Source organism: Cervus canadensis, chromosome 28 (assembly GCF_019320065.1).
Source record: "Cervus canadensis isolate Bull #8, Minnesota chromosome 28, ASM1932006v1, whole genome shotgun sequence".
NCBI lineage: Eukaryota > Metazoa > Chordata > Mammalia > Artiodactyla > Cervidae > Cervus > Cervus canadensis.
The window spans coordinates 10,205,203-10,224,387 of record NC_057413.1 but is presented as its reverse complement, the minus strand read 5'-3'; the positions used below and the strand labels follow the sequence as shown (position 1 = coordinate 10,224,387).

General features: G+C 43.8%; 1 protein-coding gene across 5 annotated transcripts in view; it reads right to left on the bottom strand.

Moving 5' to 3' along the window:
• Positions 1–19,185, bottom strand: part of JARID2 (jumonji and AT-rich interaction domain containing 2) — a 230,987-nt gene that overhangs the window by 157,987 nt on the left and 53,815 nt on the right. The gene's annotated exons all lie outside the window — the stretch shown is intronic.

The following is a 19,185-nucleotide window of genomic DNA, read 5'->3' as shown; positions in this document are numbered from 1 at the left end:
AAGAGAAACAAGCATTCGGTCGAATGAGCCTGTAGAAACTGCTGTGGAACTTAAGTCAAGCCAAGCCCAGACCAGCTTGAAAATTAAGAGGGGGTCAGAAAATAAATGGCTGTGAAAACAGAGAATGAAAACTCTATTCCCTTCAATAGGAAACAAGTGTGTATCCAACATAAAAAGCATCGGCATATGTAGAACAGAACTATCAGGACGCACTCTCTAAGACCTGAGCTACTCCAAAGTAACTCCAGCGGGGCTCACAGCCCCCTGGGCAACAAGAGTCAGCGCCTCCAAGGAACCCCTGCAACGACAAGGTCAAGTCCCGCTCCAACATGCAGCACACTGACAATGCCTCTTCAGAGACATAGTGTGTTACTATATGATTTATTGTAATGAAGCAACACAGTTTAATGTCATCAAGAGGCTTTAATTAGAGGAGGCTGCCATGTCTTCACGCTGTCAGATCAATTCCTGTTTGCATATCGTATAGACTTACACATGGTCTGAGAAACACCTCTGCTTGCCTTCCTTTGGGGCTATGATCTTCCAAGCTGTAAACTGTCATACTTTAAAGGTCTGCCCACTTAATGGGTTTTGTGTGTCCTTCCATACCGATAACCACCACAGAAAAGCTTCTCTCTTCTCCACAAAGTCCTGCAGGATAACAGATTCCTCTGTACAACCACCTCAGTGGTTTGTCTCCCTTGGCCCAAGATTCCCTAATCACTTCTAAGCTATGGCATCAACTCTGAATCTCATTTCTGGTGACACATAACCTTGTTTCCTTTCTTTTTCACCTACACATTCCTGAACAAGTCTGGATGCTAAACTAGCTATAATCTTTTCTGCTAACACCATTCACAGGGAATTGAGAAAATAAGGGACATCCAATATATCCACATTTCCACAACAGTAGAAGAAGGAATTATTGGTAAGTCATTTATCATATAAGGGACCTGTATCCAGGATATGTAAAGAATTCTTACAACTCAACAATAAAAACCACCCAATCCAAAAATGGGCAAAGGAATACACATTCCTCCAATAAAGACATATAAAAGGCAGGGAGTTACCATATGACCAATCAATTCCACTCCTAACTAAAAAAACCCTGAAAACCTTTGTCCAGACAAAATCCTGTATACAAAAGCTTGTAGCAGTTATTATTTCTAATGGGCAATAAATGAAAACAACCAAAGGTCATTTATGGATAAATAAAATGTGGTCTACTCATAATACAATATTACTGGCAATAAGAAAGAATTCTGGAAAATCAATAGTGGTGATGGCTTCACAATACCGTGACTGTTGTCCATACCACTGAATTTTATTCCTAAAAATGACTAAAATAGGAAAATTTGCTAGGTATATTTTATAAAAATTTTTTAAAAGTAAAGGGGGGTAGGCAAGGGAAATACAGACAATATCTGTAATAACTATAAATGGAGTAATGGATTTAAAAATTACAAATCACTATGTTGCACACCAGTAACTTACCAGTTTCATCAACTACACATCAATAGAAAAAAATAATAATAAAAGGGGGATGAAGTGCTGATTCAGGGAACAATGTGGATGAACCTCAAAAACATAGATGGGTAAAAACAAGAAAAAAAAAAAATCACCAGACAATAAGGCCGTGTGTTGTACAATTCCATTTTGATGAAATGTCCAGAACAGTCCTATCCATTGCAGAAGAGACAGCAGTGACTGCCGGGCTGGGGGGAGGTCGGGGAGAGGCTGTGATTGCTAATGGGAATGAAGTCTATCTTTTGGGGTGACAAAAATGTTCTGAAATTAGATACTGGTGATGGTTGCATTACTCTGAACATACTAAAAACCACAGAATTTTCTACTTTAAAAGGGTATGTTTTATGGTACATGGATTATATGTCAACAAAGCTGTTTTGAAAAAAAAAAAAAAGATGATGACGACAGTGGGAAGAAGCTTAGGAAATGTGCTTGCAAGTTGAGCACTCAATGTAAAATACAAGAATGCATGTTTATTTCCTCAGTTTGGATTTGTCTGTGTTTCAGGGCAAATACACACAAAGAATTGTTCTGTGTCTCAACTCTGCTGGGTCTTATCCCTCACAAAGTCTTCTCTAGACTCAGAAGGCCTACCAGGCTGACAGATGATCAAGGCATCCACCACGTGTCTAACACTCTGGTCTCTTCTCCTGGAGCTCAAGTCAGGTATGCTCACTACCACACATATTCCTTTACAAGTTATGGGTACTTCAGAAGAGGGGTTTTACATGTTGCTCTTTCCAGATAATAAAACTGTTTCTCCACGGTGCTGCTATAAAAGACCATCAATTTAATTCAAGAAAAATAAAGATTCAGATTTAACTGTGAGCCTCTTACACTGACACTATTACACCATGTATTTTGATTCATTAGTAGAAGAACCATGTGACAAGTTTGAGTTCCAATTACTACTCAGCTGTATCTTTAAAAATTAAACTCATGAGGCAAATGGCCCCTCCCATAAAATACCAATAAATTATCAGTGAAGTAACTTCACATGAATATTCTCGTCCTTCTTGGCAGGGCTTTTTTTTTCCTACCGATCTTAACCTTCCCACCTTCTTCCCCCTTCTACACTCTGATGTAAGACTTAAGTTAAAGCTACTGGGTTTTAGTTTGGCAGTACGTCTGTTTACCAGTCTTTCCAAATTTTTACCCGACTCTGGCTCTGATGGCAGAACATATATCTGTAACCGGTGACCTTAGCAGGTACATTCCCAAATCACAGGGTGTTTGATAAATTCTTCCCCGAATGGACAACTTGGATCACTTTTGTAGGAGCTTCTGCTCTCCGTTCCCTGTACTAGACTACATGTTTGTCGTGCTTTTTAAATGGGGGAAGGACAGAACCACTACTGACTTCCCAAGACAATGAACATGTACTCTTCATAACCTACAAACAGGATTTCACAGATTTCTGAATAAAGCCACCTTCTAAAAACACTGAAGCTTTGAACTGTACAGTCTTCCCAAGCAGGAAAGTGCAGTATATTTTAATGTTTTTAAGAGATCTTTTGATGTCACCTTCCTAGTATTAAACAATACCTCTTTGCAATATTAGAATCTTTTGGCTGATTCATCAAAAATAGTGACTGAATGGAGAAGCTTCTGCCTACCTAGTTCCATTATTCATGCTGTGGAGTGTTCAAAATGTAAGTGCTTTGAATACTTTATTATACAATTTTTTGAGATGCACAAGCTATCCCTTTAGCACCACCAGGCACTAATCTAAGACCGCCAACCTAAGCCATTTATAATCGTATTTCTGTTGGAAGAAAAATGTACTTAATTAACATTATTGGAGATTTAAAAAAGAGAGAGGGAGGGAGGGAAAGAAAAAAAGAAAACCCACACACTGACACCACATTTCCTCCGGTAATTTTAAGTCGTGACCACTGTGTTGTATCAAGCGCTGGCCACACAAGTGGATCAACTTAACCATTCTGATGCTGGGCAGGATGTGGATGCGGTGGTATTAATGAGAGCGTGAGCTTATAGTGTAACCTCGCCAGACCAAATAACCTCCTGGCCACACAAGTAGAAAATAATTAAAACAAGCACGATTCCAATTTAGCTTTGCAACCAGATGGTGAATGAAAAAGCAGACAAAGACTCATTTTATGAATAACCTGGGGAACAGTTCCTACAGTTTCTCTTAAAGTTACAGTCTGACTTGTGAAATTAAAAAAAAAAAAAAAAAAGGAGGCAAAGGACAAAGGTTCTCAACCAGAATTCACTCCCAGAGCACAGACATGTCATTTTCTCCAGATCATGGCTAAAGAAATCACAAATTATTCCTTAAACAAATGCCAAGTTTAATTACAGTAAAGCTCAAAAAAAAAAAAAAAAGATGAAAAAAAAAAACCTCAGGAAAAATGAAGTATAAAAGACAAGATGCTGCTAACTATCTATTGCACTGAGATGTACACATCAATAACAACATGAATGCTTCAAATCATCAGGAGTACGAAATGAAACAAGTCTCCACCAGTATTCTACAAAAATGTTTTCCAAAAAAATAAGATAAACATTTGCAACCTAACACAATGTTCTTTATTTGCCACACTCAAGAAAAATAAAGGTACTCCGAGGGTAAGAGAAAGGAAGAAACATCTTAAAATTCAGAAACTTTGCTAACAACTCTGGGAAACCGAAAGACAAAGGGACACTCCATGGAGCTGTCTGACCTTCACAAGGTAGACAGAGTGTGTGTGCTTTAACCTACATATTAAAGATGAAGACTCTCGTTCATGAAAGGGAGGCGCACACACACCACCACATGAGGATGGAAACATCATCACACACACCTTCCTGGTGGACTGCGACCCTGCCGTGAGGGAAGAGGCGGAACCCGAAAGAATACATTTCAACACATCACCTCCCTCGTGCCCAAACCCTTGTTACAGCAAGGCAGGCTGTCAACTCTCCCTCTCTGCCCTGCAGACCTGGCGGCAGCTGGCTTCTCCAGACTCATCCCTCCCCGGTCCCACCCACACCCACCCCCTTCAAATCCCCTCCCCTGGGAGGAGCACCCACAACCACCGAGCAGAAGAATCCCAGAGCAGAATCCTAAGGGACAGTAAGAAGACCGTCAAGAAATGAGCTGCAGGACTAAGGGATCCCAAAATAATGCAAACAAATGCATCAAAAGGACACTTGTTTCTGCCTCATTAAATTCAAGCACCATTACACAGTCTGTTTTTCTGGGCTCCTAAACTATTTCTGATCTACTTGCTTCCTTGAGTCAATGGATTTACAATGGGTGCAGAGATACTTCTCTGGTCCCAAGGGAAAGATGAGCGCCTACCAAGAACCCCACTCTGATTGAGGGCATCACACTTGGAGGCCTACGGTAACCTGCCCTGCTGGCTGTGCTGCCTGTGCGCCCCCAGCCCATCCTCACTGGGCGAGGGCCTCTCAAGCTACAGAGGTGATGGACACTCTACACGCTACACGCCCGATGGGTAACCGTCCCACAGCAGCACCCCCTCCATAAAACCCATGCTGCTGTCGGTGTGAAATGGGGGGACGGGGTGGCTTGACGATTTGAATTTCGTGCTTTGAGGTCACAAGGCCCACAGTCTCGTTATGACTGTGTGCTGCGTTCTCAGAGTCCTGGCTTCGGGGTGATGTTAATACTTCACTCGGCAACTTGGATGAACAGCCTCATGCTTCGACTCCTTTCTCTGTAAAAACAGTCAGCATTCAGTGGATTTTAGCTCTTTTCTAAGCACTGTACACATATGACCATTTAATCCTTCCAACGACACCAAATAATGAGCCCAGAACACTGCACAGTTGGTGGACATTTTGGTCAGGACCTACCGGGGCCCGCATCATGAGGCAAGGCCCTCCCTGCAGGAGGCTGACCCTTACACCTCCTGGAATTTTCCCTGTGTGAACTCTCACTCAGGGTGAGTCTTTTCTTCCGCCAACATTTACTGAGCAGCCAAGCCTGTGGTAAATAAATATTCACCAGCAATCCGCTAACGGGATGGACCAACAGGGGCCAGGGCAGGAGAGCGGGAAAGGCTCCTCTGAAAACAATTAAGGGCTTGTGAGACAGAAACAAGAACGAGGTAACCCCAGTACTGAGGACACATCTAATCGGGAGGACAGAGAGGCTTCACGAGGGAGATGACACTGACTCCCGAAGGGTAGAGGTGAGAAGACTGTGAGGCCCTGTTCATCTCCAGGTGCGTTACTCCGATATTTTTTAAAAACTGCCCTAGAACCAAATTTTTACCATCGTACGGGGGCGGTTTCTACAAGCTCCTCCAAGTGCTGGGCCCTCCCCTCCTTCCAGTGCAGCCTCCCAAGCTCTGAGGGTCTCTTGCATCAGGATGAAAGGGGCAGCCACGGCCCTCAGCCTCACACCCACTTGCACCACCTAAGACCCCAGGGTCCGATCCCACCCTCCAGGTGGGCAGTCAGGGTTAGACAGTCCACTCGCTCAGTCACACTCTACACCCACGTGTCGGTATTCACAGACCCCGGGAGGTAAGGACCTCGCAGAAGTTTCCAGATACCAACTGAACAGTACATATGCCACAGATATGTACCCCCATCCACCCGAAAAAAAAGTGCAGCTGAGGGACTGCGATGTGAAAATGCACAGAGGATAAAGTGGCGATGGGAAGTGAACCCAAGGCTGGGTCTCTCCTCGAAGCAGATCCCCATCCACCCCAGCAGACCCCCCCAAAGGCTACTGGCAGACGAGGCCACACACACACCCACCCACCAGCTGTGGCCTGAGGACAGAGGACCCCATCCCTCAACAAATTACAGAGGTGGCAGCAGGAGTATTAGATTATTTATAATGAAGTTTTATCAAGCAATCTCAGTGCACAGACTTTACTTTAAACCAACCTTTCAAAAAAAAAAAAAGGAGAGATCGTAGAGGAAACTTGAACACTGACGAGTTATATTTCACATTAAAACCTCTTATTTCTATGATCGGTATGCTGGGTATGTCTTCTGTAAACAAAATCTTCATCTTTTAGGTTTAATAATGGAATGTTTACACAATGAATGATGTTTGAAATGTGCTTTTACTACAACCCAAGGGGTGGAAGTAGACACTATAAATGGAACACCACTGACTACACAGTGGGTACTGCTGGAGCCAGGAGATGCCTGTGTGCTAGTGCATGAGATGATTTTCACTACTCTTGCAGAGGTTGGCAATTTCCTATAATCAAATGTTCTTTAAAGAAGGGAAGGTGCTGGCTCCTCTAGAAAAAAAGGTTTTCAACCACACAGACTGTAGAGCAACCAAATTCTCACACTGCTAGATTTCAGGATCTCCTGGATCTCTGAAAAATTGAGGACCCAGAGAGCTGTTTTCCACATGGAACAGATATTTAGAAATTGATACTCAAAACTGAAAAAAAAATTTGAATATACATTAATTCACCTAGAACGTAAACTGCTACACATTAACATAAATAACATTCCTATAAAAGTTATATTTTCCAAAATAAAAAAATTTTACTGAAAAATGTGGCACTGTTTTGCACTTCAGCAAGTCTCCTTAATGTCTGACGTAACAGAAGTCACCCGGATTCTCATAAAAGAATTCAATTCGCTGCCTCATCTCACCTCATGTAGTATCCGGGAAGCCCCCCTGCCCATCTGAGAGAAACAAGAGTGAAAAAGGAACGCAATGCCATGGTGTTACTCCAATAATACTTTTCACCTTGCAGATTTCCCCAGGAAGGGACTCTGAGAACCCCTGAGATGGAGAGAAAAGACGGTGACAAAAGGCAGAGCTTCCCTTTGCAACCAGGCACAGCAAAGACCCTCTATTCCTGTCAAGTGAAAAGAGGCATAAAGTTGTCCGGAAAGGACACTGTGTCCCGCTAAACCCCCTCCCGCAAACAGCACTGTCAGGAGGAGGGGCCTCTGTACAGCAGGGACTGGGAGAAAGAGACTTAAACCTTTACACACACAAATCCAACACAAGCGGTGAACAGCCAGGACACATGCCTTCTAGACTGTTGATCCCCAAGAAGAAATCAATACACGGGGTCTCCTGACAAACATTTTTCTTTCAAATTAAACAGGAAGAAAACTGGACAGATCCAAATACATTCACACATGGTAATGAACACGAGGCTAAGTTTCACGAAACGTGTTTTGAGTTGCATGCTAGTGCACAGGGATACTGAGTGTCATTCAAAATTTCTTAGCACAGATATTTGACTTTTTTAAAGTCAAAGTTTAAAAACAGCTCAGGTACAAGTTCTAAAGTTTTCATAAAAGAGGGATAGGAAGAAAAACAGCATTTGAAGAGGAAGCAAAGTGGGGGCGGAGGCCGCTGTTGAGTAAATAGGAAACAAGTCAACCTCTCAGGGGATGAAACAGGATGAAGGGACCAGAGGGACAGAACCCAGAGGAGACTGGCGATGGAGGCAGGCACCCCCACAACTCCCCTGGAAGCATCTACCCTATGGAGCCATTTACTTGAAAGACACAAGATAGATTTACACAGATAGATCCATGAGGATGTTCAAGGCCTGAAAATGGGAAGCCCGGCAGTTAATGGGGCGGGGAATGGGACGGGACGCGGTTAGGTTAAGCTATTGAAAAAAAGATGAAAGTTGAGCCATGCCCTATATGTGAGGTCTCCATGACACATAAGCTCCTTTCCTTCTCTCCTTCCCTCTCAACCTTTGGGAAAGTAACCCAACAGACTCAGAGGTCTTCTGTGATTAAGTGAAAAAAGCAAGTTTCAAAACTATAGGAGGAGGAAGATGAAATTATACACCCATACAAACAGAAAAAGTGTGAAGGTACTTCCTCTAGAAAGAGGTTGGACAAGGTGGAGAATTTATAACTTTATTTCCTTCTGTGTTGTTGAAATGCTGGACAAGGGCATGGATTAGTTTGCCAAAGGGCTTGGAGTTTTAAATCAAAATAAAAGGAGACTCATTAAAAAAAAAAAATCACCTTTGACACACACTTTGCACCAAACAAAACTTCCAAAGTGGTCAGAGTTCAAATGTAAAAAATATTATTGAACTCCTAGAAGAAACACAGGAGATGATCCTGGCCATGAGATTTCTTAGGATACAAAAAGAATTGATCAAGGTAAGTTGAACTTCGCTGAAATAATAGTGGTTCTCTTCTACTGATGACAATGAATGTTAAAAAATGTCAAGCCACGAGTTGTGATCCCTCCCTAAACTTCAATTATCCTAACCCGAAGTACCTCTGAATGTGACTGCATTTGGAGACAGAGTTTAAAGAGGCGACTGAGTTACAAGGTCATTAGGGTGGGGCTTGCTCCATCATGACTGGTGCACCTATAAAAAGACGAAGTCTGGACTTGTGCAGAGGGACAAGCATGTGAAAATACAGGGAGAAAGCAACCAGAAGCCAAGGAGGAAGGCCTCAGGAGAAAGAAGCCTGATCTCAGATTCCTGGTCTCCATAATTGTGAGAAAATTTTTATTATTTAAGCCACTCAGTCTGTGGCACTTTGTTACAGCAGCCAAAAGCAAACTCATACAGAATAAATGCAGGTACAAAACATACTTAATAATAGATCCATATCCACAACATATTTTTTAGAATTCTCAATACCTGATTAATAAGAAAACAACCCAATTTCAAATGGTTAAACACACACATGAAAAGATGCTGAACATCTATTAGTTACTAGGGAAATGCAAATTAAAACCATGGTGAAATTCTACTACCTATCTATTAAAATGGCTAGAACTGAAAAGCTGACAAGACCAAATACAAATGAACCCTCCAGGGCAAAAACTGAACCCTCATACACTGCTTGTGGAATACAAAAAGAATACAGTCACTCTGGAAAAGATTGGCATTTTCTTATAAAGTTAAACATACACTAGCAATAAACACCTAGCAATAAACACTATAACCTCACAAAAACATGTGCTTTGTGTCTCAGTTCCATTCACAATGATCAAATACTGTAAACAACCAAATGTCCATGAACTGATGAACAAACTGTGGTATAATCAACAACAGAATACCAATCAGCAAAAAAACAGAAATGAACTTCTAGTATGAACAACAAGGACGAAATCTCCAATACGTGAAGATACTATCTAGACTCAAAGGCTATATGCTGTGTGATTCCGCATGAGACATTCCAGAAAAACTACAAAAAATCCAGAAAAGAACTCAATGTTTAGAGAGGGGGGCACCTGCTGTGATGAGTTACCTGACTCAGTGCATTTATCAAACTTTGCAGAACTGAATTCTTAATATAGATGAATTTTACTGCAAGCTAATTGTACCTCAATACATGTTCCACTTTACTCAGGGCCCAAGAATCTTGTACACAATAGACCAGTGCTGTTTATACAGAAATAAAACATGAGCCACACAATAATTTTAAGTTACCAAATCGTCACGTTAATATTGCTAAACAGGTGAGGTTTTAAAAATATTTTACTTAAATATGCCCAAAATATTATCATTTAAACATGTAGTCAACATAAAAATCAACTGACTTTTAAGATCTAGAGAACTAATAGTTGCCTGTGGGGAGGCAAAGGGGGTGCCACATAGGGGTAGGGGGGAGAAGGGGGGTTTATGGGACTATATTGGAGAAGGCAATGGCACCCCACTCCAGTACTGTTGCCTGGAGAATCCCAAGGACAGAGGAGCCTGGTGGGGGCTTCAGTCCATGGGGTCGCTAGGAGTCAGACACGACTCAGCGACTTCACTTTCACTTCTCACTCTCATGCATTGGAGAAGGAAATGGCAGCCCACTCCAGTATTCTTGCCTGGAGAATCCCAGGGATGGGGGAGCCTGGTGGGCTGCCGTCTATGGGGTCACACAGAATCGGACACGACTGAAGTGACTTAGCAGCAGCGGCATGGGACTATATGAAATCCTGTGTGTAAAACTCTTGAATAAAGACTCAAGTGATTTAGCTTTATTTTCATATTAGTAAGTCTTAGAAATCCAGGGTGTATTTCACATCGATGGTGCATGTCAATACAGACCAGACATGTTTCAATTGCTCACAGGAGGCTAGAGGACAGGGTCACGTCTGAAGTCTGAGTTTTAGAGAGCAGGACAAAGCATGATCCCAAGGAAAAGGCACAAAAGGAAGAAAGGCAAGGTGCTGGAAAACCTCCCCCTGGTTGGACTCTTTGGGGGTGGCAGAGAGTCGCCCCAGATCTATGAAAGCTGCTGAGTCTGGGACTGGGTTTCTCTGGTGCTGCAGCCAGTGAGTCACTCACACGCACACGTGCATACAGGCACGCACACACACCCCAGCTCATTCGTCAGAGTGTAAGAAAGGAAAGGCAAAGAACACGAAATAGCTGCTCCTACACAATTCAGGGACGCCTAATGGATGCAGAAAGGAAGGCAGGAGAAATCCAACTGGAAAACAAGGCTCTGCCTGCCTGCCCAACAAGCAGGCAAAAGCCCACTGCCTGCTCAGATCTAAGAGGTTCCTTACCACAGCCCAGGGGAGCAGAAAAGGAAAAAACAAGAATGAATCTGCTGGGAAACATACAACCACCATGCGGTGGGGAAAAGCAAACTACAGTCCTGGTGCACACTACCTTAGCATGTAACCCAGTGAGCTGCACTGCTTTCCTAGAACGAGCCTGCCACGACCAAATCACACAGTCCAATCTCAAATGAACCAGATAATTCACAACAGCTTGGAATTCTTCTCTTTGGTTTAAGAGTATGCTGTTATGTTTATATTACGGTTATGTCTGATATCCTGGAATTCAGGGGGAGGAGAGTTTTTGTTTTGTTTCAGGGCATAATCTGGAAATAAGAAATCATCTGTCCCTCTCTACCCTGAAGTCTCCTCCCGCTACCAACCCCCAATGTTGCAGATACCTCAGACAAAGCTATCTTTTCAGCTAAATGATAACCAGGTGGCTCAATGGTAAAGAATTCGCCTGCCAATGCAAGACACACCAGTTTGATCCTGGGTTGGGAAGGTCTCCTGGAGAAGTAAATGGCAAACCTACTCCAGCATTCTTGACTGGAGAGTTTCACAGACAGAGGAGTCTGGTGGGCTACAGTTCATGGGGTTGCACAGAGTTGGACACGACTGAGCAAACACACATATAGAAAGTTTGGTTCAGCCTGTGGCTTGATACAAATGCTCCCTGACCACTGGCTGAAAATACTGCCCAGAGTTTCAGTTTAGAAACAGTCCTTGAACACTTTCAACATATGCCAGGGGCTATCTAAACATTTCTTGGGTGATTCAAACACAATCCTTACATGGTAGGTGCTGTTTTATCTTCCATTCTGTAGAAAAGGCAAGGACTGAAGAGAGTGAGAGTGTTAGTTGCTCAGTCGCGTCCAGTGTCCAGCGTCCAGTAGTCCGCCAGGCTCCTCTGTCCATGGGATTTCCCAGGCAAGAGTACTGGAGTGGGTTGCCGTTCCCTTCTCTAGGTGATCTTCCCAACCCAGGGATCGATCCCAGGTTTCCCGCACTGCGGACAGATTCTTTACTGTCTGAGCCACAGGGACTTGAGCCCGTGAGGACTCAGGAGAAGGATGTTACTCACAGCACACACCGCAGCATCTCTCCGGACCTCCTTGGGCACCAGGAAGCACACTGAGGTGGGCCACTGCGAAGCAATGCTCGCTTAGTCCACACAGTAACGAGCACAGCTCTTACTCTGAGCATCCTGTCTGTAAACAAGTGGAAGATCACAACCACGGGTCCTACACATACCTTCCCCTTGTCCTTACTGTTTCTTGAAAACTCAGGTCCCACGAGCAATCATTATATTATATACTTCTCGGTATGTCTCAAACTACACTTACACGTTTTTCACTCCACCAGTCAGGCTTGAAGATTTCCCACTTCCCATCAACTCCTGGACACCAATTTTAATAATCAAGAATGCTCCAATTATAAAATCTGAGTTCAAACTCATGCTTTATTATTATTGACTAACTTCTCCCATCAAGGAAAGTATTTTGGCTGTTGTTACTTTGCTTAGCCATTGACCCAAAGAAGAATGCAGCAATTAACCTGTAAAGAGAAGAACTATTCCTAAGATGTTGAAGAAACGTGTCTTCTGCAGACAGATTATGAAATAGTTAAGTCTGCTGTTGCTCACAGTCTTTGGTTCTGGACAGACAGCCTGGTTTCATTGCCTCCAATACTTGAATGTGAAGAGAAAGCAGAAGTAATAAAAAGCTATATCCAAGTGTCTTGTGAGCCAACCAAAAAGATTTTCAAACCTGATTTTCCTTGTTAAACATCATTTGAAGTGACTTAATCCATGGGTAAGCGTGCATTTTTTGAGGAATGAAATATGTTCTGAAGCTAATATTCTGAACACTCGTGTGGGCACAGCCTCAGTTAACACACAGAGTAGACAACTCACAAATAACTATTAAGACTTATTTTTATGACTTCCTTTCTCTTGAGGTACAAGATGGCACTGCCCTTTGTCCCTACAATAAGGTGGGTGATTATAACAATGATATTAAAACTCAATATAGTATGAATTGGCATAGGCCCAGGTCTTCTGTAATTGACAAGTTTCAGAAATCAAACTCAAATGAAATCTAGTTTTAAGAAAGTTTCCAGCATTTTCCATGTGCTCACCACAGGCAAACCAGTTCCCATCACACTGCCCTGTACAACCAATATACATTTTCTTGAGTTAATGTTACTCATTATGACACACCACCTCTCCTCCCCAAGTTTCACATACTGCAATTTCATAAAACTCCACAAGCAAGATGGGCAAACGCACCAAAACCATAAAGTAATTCCAAATCACATATCATGTTTCATATGCCGTTTTTTAAAAAAACACAAACAGTATCATATTCTTGTATGCTATTGACTAAAATTATCAGAGACTGCTCTTCACTGGCTTTCTCTCCATAAGCACTATATGTAAGTTAGAGGCCATATAGTTAATTCCACAAGTGAAATACAGTGAGTAATTATTTCCTATATTATCCATTCTGAATAACATCTAATCTAGCTGCTCAAGAAAGATTCCTGATTAGATAAGGAGGAAACATTTTATGTCATTAGCTATAGTTTCGTCCTGTTGAGGAACTGCATTGTAATGAATACCAGATGAGTTTAAAGTACAGCAGGGCTCCGAACAACCTCCAAATCACATTTGTGTAGCCTGCTGATAATGAACAGTCAACATTCGACCTTCTACCTGTGACCTACTTACACAGTAAGACTTGCCCAACTCCCCAGATACCAATCCACTCTAAATTAATATTTAGAGTACAATCACTGAGGTTCTTAAACTACATTTTTCCTATTTTCACCCATACATCCTATGAGCTGTCTAATTAAAAGCAAGGTTTTCCTTTTTCTTTCTAAGTCAGTTCTGGTGGAAACACAACAGGGTTAGCCTAGCCTGGACTCCTGCTACAGAACCAAGACTTGACCTGTGTCTTGATTAAATATTAAGTCACTGGGTTGTGGGGGAAATTAACATAGCAATGCATTTTCCATTCTCTTCACAAGCCTCCCCAAGCACAGCCCAAGCTGTGCACAGATTCCAGCATCTTTCTCCTTATATATCCACACATGCACAGGATCATAAGTGAACCATGCTGATAAGGGGACAGCTACAAAGTTCTAATCGTTTTGAAACATACTGAAAAACATACTGTGAGGATGGAAGAATCAGGGGAGCTCAAATTAACCAGGCTCTAACAATATAGCTATGCCTACTTGAAATTATTACCCCAACTTCTATTTCCATAGACACACTGCCTACCTGGGGTGTGACTGAAATATCTGAGTGCTGACCTCCAGTTCACAAAAGGCAAGAGTCACGGGGCTGAACTTCTCTGAAATCAAAACGTAGACGAGGCAAGAGAGCCATAAGCTTGATTATTGAATTAAATTTACCTAATTTGCAACTGTTGACTAGGTTTACCCTCACAGAAAGTTGTAGGGCCATCTGCAGGTTCTATTTTCCCTGCTACCCTCCAGTACAGACCCCATTTCTAAGTTTTGTTGCATAAACTGAAGCCAGGTAAATCCATCTCACTCACACACATGATAATAACAAAGTCTGGAACTGAACAGAGGAAAAAATTACATACAATGACTGTCAGAGGTGTCCTTTGAAAATCATGTTTGAGGCAGCAGCCCCTCGTTGACCCCAGGTTTCCCAAAGAAGGAAAAGGCTGTTTCTGTCTCATGAATCTCTTTGATGATTTATAACATTTCATATATATCGCTCCTCCCCCAAGAAAGGGAATAAGCCCTAAAGCCAGTCCGTCATCCTTTCTGACATCACCAAAGGCCTGATTTCGTTCTCCCCACTGTTAGCTCAGAAAACTGACTAGAACTGAATGTCTAGGCTGCTTCCTTATGCCCTTTTAATAAAGCCAACCACAGCAAAGAAAACAGAAATTAGTGGCAAGCACAGAGCTCCTTGCCACTGGGACTCACGGCAGCCTTTGGACAGGCCATTATGGTTGTCTGGCTCCAGCTCTCTTCTCAGTAACCACCACCCCCTCTCTTGCCTGCCCCACACCACCCTCCAAGATCAAAGGCAGCACTTACTGTTTATAACATCCTGAGCAATCCGGGAATCCCAAGAGGTTTTTGTTACCTTTCCCATCCCTCACTGTCTCTGCTCCCCAAAATACTCTCTTAACGATGCTGGCCAACCCTGGCACAGGCACATCTGGGAATCAGACCTGCTCTGAGATGCCTTATGGTTAAAAGCAGGGTGCGGGTGGCTCTGGGGAATAAGGGTACAAGACTACTGGCCTCTACTTCCCAGCAACTGTGCAGCCAGCGCACAGCAAGCTTCTTTTATTGTTGACAAGGAAAAACAAAAAGTTATTGCTGAATATGTAAAAGGTCCCGGGTACCCTACAATAGACATCTAGAAGGATGCACAGTCGAAGGACACGTGATCAGCGAGCCAGGGGACAGCTCCGTCTAACCTGTTCCCTTCTCTTTTCCCCCTCTCCAAATGCTGCTACAGCCACTGGTCCTCAGGCCCAGCTTTCCCTTTTTGGTTAACACACAAAGGCAGAGCAAGCTCTATCTGAGTAATCGTTCTCATTCTCCACGCCCAGGATCGCCAGGGAACCTCGGCGGAGCCAGGAGGGCAGAAGTCTTCTGCCTGCCTCTGCGCACCCACCTCTTGTGCTGGGGAGAGAGGCCCAGACACACAAGTCCTGGGGGAGCGGGCTGGTCCTGAAAAGAACGCCCCGACAAGGGTCAACGCCTTCCCACCCCAAGACACCCCCGCACACCCTAGCTTTGTGTGGTCCTTGAAGGTAACTCACCCCCTGCCAGGGACACACCTATCCTGGAGTACAGGGGTCCCGAACAGATGCCCAGGCAATCACAGCCAAATCAACAAGAGAAATTAATTCAAACAAAAATCCAAAAGAAACATGCCAAGCCAAAAGCTCAGGGATTCAGAGTAAACGATCCAGTAGAATTCTGGGCCCAGTGGTTAACTACGGAAAAACTCAACTACACTGATCTTGCAAGCAGGGCAAAATCAAGAGGCAAACCTAGGTTTCCTAAAGTAAAGGTAAAAATTTCCTGGGGAGTTTTGGGGGAAATGACTTTCAGGGCAGTGTTTGCTGAATATCTCAGATTTCAAACTAAAGCATATCTTTACTATGAATCCATTCATCACCCTTAAATGACTCCCCAAGTCACACCAAACCACAACCACCTCAGAAGCCAAACTATTGTTATTATCCTAAGAGAGATTTGCATTTTCAAGTAAAAGGGAAAAAAACTGACATGCGCTATTGTTTCACAGACTGATTTATTTCTGAACTGGTTCTGAGTTGTTTTTTCCCCCTTTCTGAAGGGGGTTTCTTAAGGGGGACAGGAAGAAATTATTTCTGATTTTGAAAATTCTATTGCTAAATTGATAGAAACAAGTTGAATGCTGAGCAACGTGCCATTTCTAATTATAAATAACTGGTGGGGAAAGGATGTATAAAAATCACATCTGCTAACACTTAGTGTCCACAGGGATTCATTCTAGACCAGACACACTCATCTAAAGCCCCCAGCTACTCTAAGCTCTTTTTATTAACACAAGTGAGGAAACTGAGGTGCAGGCAGGCTAAATGACTTGCCCACAGTCATTCCACTAGAGGCAGAGCTGAGATTTGAACTCAAGGCTTATAACTGATCACACAGCTTCAAAGGTTTGTTCAAAACTGAACAAGAGCTGGGCTCTTTTAAAGAGACTGATGATGACATTCCAAAAGATAAGATAGATAGACAATTTGCAATGAGGGAAATTCATTTTCCACGTCTCCAACAAGGAGTCTCACGGACTTCAAGTGCCTCACGTAAGAGCAGTGACACTACTGGGGCCTCTGGGTTCACCCCAAAATTCACCTGAGGTGCTGGTCTAGAGGGAAAGGCCCCAGGCACAGCTCATTCAGCATCCTCTTCCTCTCTGTTACCTCGCCCACAGGTACAGCAAACTCTGAAGTAAGTGCTGCTTCTCTGGGAGTGTTGTTCACAGTCCTCCAGTACTCAAAAGGGGGAAAGAAATCAAGGTGGCTCTTCACTTTCCCCGTGATACTGATTACTGCCAACGACAGTCCAAGATATCTTGGCTTTCAAGCAGTACCAAGCATCAGTTCTACCATCCTCAGCAACAAACCTTAAAATTATTACAGATGCAATCTTTCTTATAAAAGATTCCTAACTGGGAACCTTGGCTAAATAACAACAGAATGTGCATTTCATAGAGCTTCTCAAGCAAGCAGCTCCATTTTTAGACTCAAAATGTGCAGAGGTCACCGTTTTAGTTGTATTTGTGGTATTAGTTGAGAAAACACTAAACATTTACAGAAAAGAACCAAACAAAAGCAGGGCCCTTGGGAATGATCTCCAGCTCTAGCTAACTAAGTCTTCCATCACTAGGAAATCAATCTAAAGAGAAGATTCATTTTTAAAGCATCACTTTCTTCTTTCATAGATTTGGGAGCCATAAGAAATCCGATTCCAAGTCAGTACCCAGCAGGTGCTGGTGTAGGGACAGGATACCAGGCCCAGCTGGCACACACCCCCATAAGGACTTGCTTTTCCCACTTCCAGTTACAGTACTGGACTCAGAACTCAACTGAATAAAGACGTGAAGGAACTGGGCACAAACTCCACTCGTTTCTTCAAAGACTCAGGACTAGCACGACTCACAGGGGCGCTGGAGCAGCGGAAGCCACTTTATCTGTCTTGGACGAACCCCATCCTAAGTGTGAAGGTATTCCAGCTGCAAGCGCTGTGGGCCAAACTCTGGATTCCACACCACACTCTAGGGTGTGCTGACTCTGCTATGCCTCCCCTACTAAGATCCAAGTTGCTTTAAGATGCAACTACACACAGTCCCTCTCATTACCCTGGGAAGCCAGCTGCTGTCAGGCAGCAGGGGGAGGACAGTAAGGCATCAGCTTTGCTAAGCCACCCACAATGGAATGAATCAAACAAAAATTCTAAGGGACCAGCCCGCCATTCCTGACCCTCTGTAGTCCTCCAGACTGTCCACTAGCTGGCGTCTTAAGGAAGCAAGGACTGTAACAAAAACAAGTCTAAGCTCTTCTTTCTGACAGAATCTACCTAGGACAGTACAGTGACGGTTTCTGGACAAGCATGCCACTCGTGTTTCCTGTGAAAGGCTTTGGCGGGGGCAGCCAGGACTAAACAAAGCGGGCCGGCTGTGCAGATGTTCTGCTTTACCAACACGCTCCAGAAACCAAGAGGAACAGTTGACAAATCCTTTCCGCCCATTTGTTTCACAGTCCCCCAACTTTTCCTCTGACATCTGTGCGTTCCCCTCTGCCATTCTGTGAATTCAAGCTTCCTCTTTCCTCCCTAATCCAAGAGGCCTCCACCGCCTTTCCGGGGTCTATAAGCTCAACACACGAGAGCCAACTAAAGCCCTGCCTAGGAGGGCATGGCGACGCACTCCAGGATTCCTGCCTGGAGAATCCCAGGGACAGAGGAGACTGGCGGGCCGCAGTCCATGGAGTCAGACACGACTGAAGCGAGCAAGCACACGGGAAACCTTACACCAGAAGTCACAAAGGGAACAAAGTTCCAAGTACTATTTACTCCTTTGCTCCTTCAACAAATACTTAAGAAGCACCGCTTTAGGTGCCTGAGGAGGATCTGTGAGCAAGAATAAAGAGCTTCCTGCTCTCATGGAGTTCATACTCTAAACGAGCAAGGCAGTCACAAGGGTAGTGTCTGAGCTCGTGGTACATGCTAGAAACAACAGCTGGCCGCAGAGCCGCACAGTGAGGCGGGCACAGCGCGGGCCAGCCCGGGACCGCAGGCCCCAGGTTCCAGCCCAGCCAGCACACTCGCGGTCCTGTGACCTTCAACCAGGCCTTGAGCTCAGGAGGCCCCACAGCTGTCCTTGCCTGTGAACCCCATCACCTGAATAGCTGCTGTCCAGAATTAGTCACCTCTGTTGGCTATACCTTGGACCCAAACACAGTATTATTTCCCCAAAACAAGTAATGAAGAGGGCCACCTCCCTGGGGGCTCGGGGAGCAGCGGGCCTAAGGCTGTCTGGGGAGAGAAAGACAAAGGTAATTGCCTGCCCCACACCTGTCAGGCTCAGCTGCCGTCAGGGGAAAGGCTTAGGTGACAAATGCACTGCAGGTACAGATTTGAAAAATCCCAGGTGGGAA